This window comes from Peromyscus maniculatus, chromosome 1 (genome assembly GCF_049852395.1).
Source record: "Peromyscus maniculatus bairdii isolate BWxNUB_F1_BW_parent chromosome 1, HU_Pman_BW_mat_3.1, whole genome shotgun sequence".
NCBI lineage: Eukaryota > Metazoa > Chordata > Mammalia > Rodentia > Cricetidae > Peromyscus > Peromyscus maniculatus.
In genome coordinates, this window is record NC_134852.1 from 552,869 (window position 1) to 559,700 (window position 6,832).

The 6,832-nt window shown below is 37.0% G+C and overlaps 1 pseudogene; it reads left to right on the forward strand.

The window, feature by feature from the left end:
• LOC143271864 (vomeronasal type-2 receptor 116-like) overlaps window positions 1–5,882 on the forward strand; it is a 37,375-nt pseudogene extending 31,493 nt beyond the window's left edge.
• Window positions 5,883–6,832: the final 950 nt, after the last annotated feature.

Genomic DNA, 6,832 nt, shown 5'->3' on the forward strand with positions numbered 1-6,832 from the left:
TATATTTCAAATTTTAAGGAGTCCAGGAATTAACTTTCAACAATCTCACTTTTATTCCAGTTCCCCAAATATTTGCTGGCATTTTATTGCCCTTTCACCTCAGGAATCATTCCACCTTTCAGTTCAATGCATATTAGTTCAACACTTTGTCACCAGAAATACACCAGGCTCTGCCTAATTAGCTGTGATTCTCTTTACACTCTGCTTGTCATGCTGTGCAGTGCTATTTATTGGAGTCATGTTTGCTGTCATAGATTTGAAGAGATATTTCCCATGTTTCTGATATCCATTTATCCTACTTTGTTGCACTGTTGCTGTGATTAAACACTGACCATAAACAAACTCAGGAAGAAGGTTTGATTAGGCTAATGGGTTAAACTAAAGGGAAGACAAAGCAAGGATTTGGATCCTTCAACTAAAGTATAGACGCAAAAGGAACATTGTCTACTGCTTTGCTCTGGTTGATTTCTCCTATAGCCCTGCCTAGGGACAGCACTGCCCACAGTATACTGGGGACTCATACATCAATTATGCAGTAATAAAATGCATAAATATTATGGCAGCCGCCTAGTTCAATGGAAAGAAATATTTTAGTTACACTTCTCTCTAACTTTTGTAATGTACTTTCTGTCAAGGTGAAATAACTAGACAATTCAGTTTGCAAGCTCAATGGTGTTTGCCCACAGCAAAGAACCCATTTTTATTCCTAAATTTCTAAGACTGGAAAACTACTCAACTTACATCAGATTGTTTCCATACATTTGCTTATAGCATGAATCTTAAAAGGTTTTATTAATAAAACCAAACTTAAGGCCAGTTATTGGGGTGAACACTGGAAGATCAGAGAGAAAGAACAAGACACAGATAACCTCACCTGGCCAACTTCTCAGCTGATATTGTTTCCTCAGACTGGAAGCCTTTGTGTCCTTATATCCAAATAGCTCTCACCTGAACTGTTCTGCTCAAAACCTAAAAGCTTAACCAGACAAATGCTTAACCAGCCAAATGCTTCTTGTTCCTGATCCTCATACTGTATATATCTATCTGCTTTCTACCACCATGCCCTGAGATGAAAGGCTCACTTTCTGGGATTAAAGGCTTCAGTCAACATGCTTGGCTATATCCTTGAAGACATGGATTTCTGCCTAGCTCTGCCTCCCATGTGCTGGGATTAAAGACATGTGCTACCACTGCCTATCCTCTATGTTTAATATTGTGGATGTTCTGTATCTGACCCCAGATAAGTTTATAAGGGTTCACAATATTTTGGGGAACACGATACCACCACATTTGCTTGTTTGGCATTATAAAGTATACTGTTTAATGTGGTCACTCATTTGGTATACATAAAATAAGCTCATTGATATTCCTTCATACTAATATAATTTTGTTATGGAAGAAGTAAGTAAAACTCCTATTATCAGCATATGTCTAATTTTCCTCAGATGCCACCCTCTGTGTGCAGTGCTGATTGTGGTCCTGGATTCAGAAAATTCATGCAGAAGGGAATTTCTGCCTGCTGTTTTGATTGCATCCCCTGCCCAGAAAATGAAGTTTCTAATGAGACAAGTGAGTGCTTGCTGTTAGATAAATCCTTCACATAGATCATCCTCTCCCAAACACACTGGGATGATCAAAGGTTCTAAAAGATGTGTGGAAAAATAAACCATATCACTTTCCCAAGTTAGTTTTGAAAATACTATGATCATTAACAATGTCACTTTAAGCAACATGTTATGCCATGACATACATCTTTGACTCATTGAAAATTCATGGTAGGTGGCCTTTTCTCATAGAAATTTTGATAATCAAACCACAATGTGAGGGAATTCCATAGAAGGTCTTTACTAGTGACTAATCTCCTTTGAAACTACAAGTAGATTAGATTCTAATCACAAAATTTTATTAATATTTATTTTTTATATTTACATCTATGTTTGTGTCACTACATAAATTTATAAGTTGATAGGCACCATGTATATGCAGAGAATCAATGGAAAACAGACTAGGGCTTCTGATCCCTTGAACTCTGCAATGTGGGTTTTAGAAACCAAATATAAGCACTCTGTCTCTGTAAGATTAATGAAGAGTAGAAACAAATTCTTGGGAAATTGTAAGAAACTGATCAGTATGATACAAAGGATTTCAAGCTGTATCCAGAGATCCCCCTTTCAAAGTATCATTGTGATTTGAAATCTAGAGAAGTGTGGAGAATTGTTCACACATAAAGTAGAAAATATGGAGTACTATAATCAGTATTTTTATATACAGCATAGTTAATAAAGTAAAAAGTGGAAGACACAATTTGAATGATAGCAACTAGCTACAGTTATCCAAATGGTGTTGCCACCTACACAGCCCATGTTAGTCAAATGATTATTTAGAGTTGTTTATATCACAATGGCAGATACTTATGTTTTCTATCCTGTTGCGTATCATCGTATATAATGAAAGTTATTAAAGAACATTTATGGCCAGTAAAACAGATCAGAAGTTAAATCCCTTTCTACTAAAGCTGATGATGAGTTCATTCCTTGAGCCCATGTAATAGAAAGATGTTGCCAAGTCTTAGAGGTTGTGTTCTGATGCCTATGTACTTGCACATACAACTTACTGCAATTTACTTAAATCAACTCTAAGGAAATTGTTTTATATATGAAACATATAAAAATACAGGGTATTTACAACAATAAATACATCAAAAATTACAGAAAATATTTTTATTATTTAATTATGTTTATGTATGTGTGTGTGTGTGAGTGTGTGTGTGTGAAATGGGTGGTTATGTGTACACAATTGCATGTGCATGTGAGAGGCATCCAAGGCGCTTGCAGTTAGAGTACAGTCAGATGTGAGACATCTGACATGGGTCTTTAGAACTGAATTCAGTTCTTCTGTAAGAGCAGTATAATCTCTTCACTACTAAGAAAAATTTCTATGCCTTAAAAAATAACTAGTTTCATGTGTCCATAAATGCATTGTTCTAGATAAAAACACTTGAAACCTAGAAGCACATCATGACTCTATGCAATTGTCCAATGATTCAGAGCAATTGTACTCAAGTTTCCTAAACTTTCCATGGTGGAAACTGCAACTTATGGACAGGATATGATTCCTCCAAACAAACCCTTATCCTATCACTCTTGCTTGAGTGCTCTTCTTTTATTGTGATCATGGTATTTTATCAATATCTACTTAGCACTTTAGTACACTCACAAAATCTGAGACTCTCATAGATGGAAATTAGTGAAAGAGGAAGAAAGGTGGTGGTCTGTTTCCAAAGGTGATAGAATCAGGAAGAAAGGCTTGTTAATGATAAGTATATACAGAGGTTTCTGCCTTCAGGAGGGGGTTACTGCTTCTTATGAACAAGACTCATGGACAAACTATCCCTACTTCCAGATAAGGACACAACTGGGGACAGATTTTCTTGATTAATTATTTTTGCATTTATAAACATCAAAATTATATATATGTAACACTCTTCTTTCACTCTCACCCTCCTGCTTCCCCCTTATAAACACAATCCCTCTCATATTAGAGCTCTGTTGTTACTTTTGCATGTACATACATACACATACACACACACAACTTACTAATTATGAGGGAACTTTAGTTACAATAAGCATGGAAATATGGCTCTAGCAAGCCTTGCCTTTCTTCACCAATCCGTTTACATTGTTAAAAATCATAAGATTTCAGTGATAGTTTGAATGAAATTGGCCCTATTAGAGGGTGTGGTCTTGTTGGAGAAGGTGTTGTCTTAATTGGAGGATTCGTGCCACTGTGCATGAATACTTGGAGGCCTCTTATATGCTTAAGCCATACCAAGTGAGACAGTTTTCTTCCTGTTGCCTATGGATCAAAGATGTAAAATGTTCAGCTTCATCTCCAGAACTATGTCTGCATGCATAGCACCATGTCCCCCCATGAAGATAATGGACTGAGCCTTTGAAATATAAGCCACTCAATCAAATGTTTTCCTTTGTAAGAGCTACTGGGGTCATGGTTCTCTTCATAGCAATAGAAATGATAACTAAAACTATTACATTCCTAAAGCTAGTCATCAATGTCTATTCCCTTATTTGGGCACTTCCTCCTCCTGAGGCTGACTATCAAGGTCCAGCATTCAAAGAATTGAAGTCCAGCTTCCAAAAACTCTGCTTTGTCTGTCCCAATTAAACAGTCCAATCAGAATTAATCATTTCAACCTAACTGGGGGCTTCACTTTGATCTTTATAAACTGCCAATTTCAAAGAGGCCATGTCTATGTCTTCTCTATCCTGAGCAGTTCTTTGTCCAACATGGCCAAAAATCTCTTCCCCCTCTTTCTTATTGTTTTCCTCTTCTCCTTCATTCTCTATCTCTTGGTTCTGTCTCCTATTCCCTGCTCATTTTTCTTTGGGTCAAATAAATCTACTTTGTGTTGGCATGCCATGTGTGAATTCTAAGTGTCCCTACAGATTTTGTTTAGTATTTCTTCTATGTCAATGGATTTGGGCTAGTAAATTCAAACTAGAAAACATATCACAGGAAGTAACGCAATAGAAGACAAAGTCCCCATCTATTATTGGAAGAAAATATATAACACAGACAGAAAGACATCAGGAGGCACTACAACCATGGGATCTGAGACTTTAAAATACACTCTGTGCACAATAATAGTTAATGATTTTACACTCTGTCAATTCACCTGTTTAAGTCTTGTACTGAAAATATCTGTGCTTTCTGATAACATAACAAATGACATCACCAACACATCATAAATTAGACAATACATGGTGTGTTTGGTTTCATTCCCCATAAAGATAATGAATGAGTATTATGAAATGGAAGCAATGTTATTCAGCAATGTCCTTCCACTCCATTCTCAGAAACAAATGCAGATAGTGCAATGCTTCTTCAGCACATTCAATTGAAATATCCAGTCAATAAATGGCTAAAGCTGCATTAATCATACATTCCTTTCTCCTTTAGATGTGGAAAAATGTGTGAGGTGTCCAGAGGACCAGTATGGCAACAGAGAGCAGAACCAGTGCCTTCCCAAATCTGTGGTCTTTCTGACCTATGAAGACCCCTTGGGGAAGACTCTTGCCTCAATAGCCTTGTGCTTCTCTGCATTCACAGTGCTTGTTCTTGTGGTCTTTGTCAAGCACCATGACACTCCCCTTGTCAAGGCAAACAACCAGAATCTTAGTTACATCTTGCTCATCTCACTCATGTTTTGTTTCTTGTGCCCCTTGCTCTTTATTGGCCATCCCAGCTCAGCTACCTGTATTCTACAGCAAATCACATTTGGAGTTGTATTCACTGTGGCTATTTCCACTGTGCTGGCCAAAACAGTGACTGTGCTTTTGGCTTTCATAATCATAGCCCCTGGAAGAAGGATGAGGTTCTTCATGATTTCAAGGGCACCCAACTACATCATTGCCATATGTACCCTTATTCAAATTATTGTCTGTGCAATATGGCTGCTAGTCTCTCCTCCCTCTATTGACATTGATGAGTACTCTGAGTATGGCCAAATCATCATTGTGTGCAACAAGGGCTCAGTTACTGCATTCTACTGTGTCTTGGGATACCATGGCTTTCTTGCCTTTACAAGCTTTATTGTGGCTTTCTTGGCCAGGAATCTCCCTGACAAATTTAATGAAGCCAAATTGCTGACCTTCAGCATGCTGTTGTTCTGCAGTGTGTGGATCACCTTTCTCCCTGTCTACCACAGCACCAAGGGCAAGGTCATGGTGGTGGTGTAGGTCTTCTCCATTTTGTCCTCAAGTGCGGGTCTGCTGGGATGCATCTTTATCCCCAAGTGCTACATAATTTTGTTCCGATCTGAAAGAAATTCTCTTCAAAAGTTAAGGGAGAAAACATCTTCCTGAACACTCATTTCATAAAATGTTACTTAAAAATTTAGTGATGGTACAGAGACACCAGTTGTGATACAATGCAAGATGTATGTATTAGCTATCTATTCTCTTTGTTTCTTCTATGATAATGCCCAGAAATGTCAGGTGTACTACTTTTCTGTACATTGTATCCTATAATGTTCCACTCCAACACTTATTTTACAAGACCTGCTTCCTGGAGATTAGTGCATAAGGGATGTGTTCTTTTATTTCTCTAATACAATATAATATTTGAAATAAACTCAGAGTAATTCTTTTGATATCTGAATTAATGTGTGACTTTTAATGTAAGAGAAAACCTGAGAAAGTTTGTAGTAGAGGGAATGAATATTTGCAGACTAATTACCCCTTCTGGAGGTGACAAGAGACTGCTGTTGCATACTAGGAGTTAGAGGAATAAAACTTAGGAGAAAGAAAGATGTTTTGTTAAATAGAGAGAAATAATATTGTGAAAGATGTATCAGCATTTAACATCATGTTTATGTATCATGTATCAGCATTTAACATCATGTTCGGCTTTTTCAGAGAAGATGAGTTCACTATCAAATTCATGCATCTTACAATTCATAGGCAACTATAACAATAGTACCAATGGATCAGATATCTTTTCTGTCTCTCAAGAACACCTACACACAGGTGTGCACATAAGAGCACACTCAAAAAGCACACATACACATAAGGGAAATTAAATGAAAATTTTAAATTGAAGTTTACATAGCACTACAATGAACACATGTTTTCGTTCTTTCCCATTCATTGAAAATTGTGTTTCTTTCACATAATATCCCAATTATGGTTTGTCTCCCAGCTCCTTAAAGCTCCTACAAGATCCTCCCCCCATGACTTCCTATCTGAATTAACCCCATTTCTATCTCTCATTGGAAAAAAGCAAGGTTTGTAGGAGATAATAATAAAAAACATAA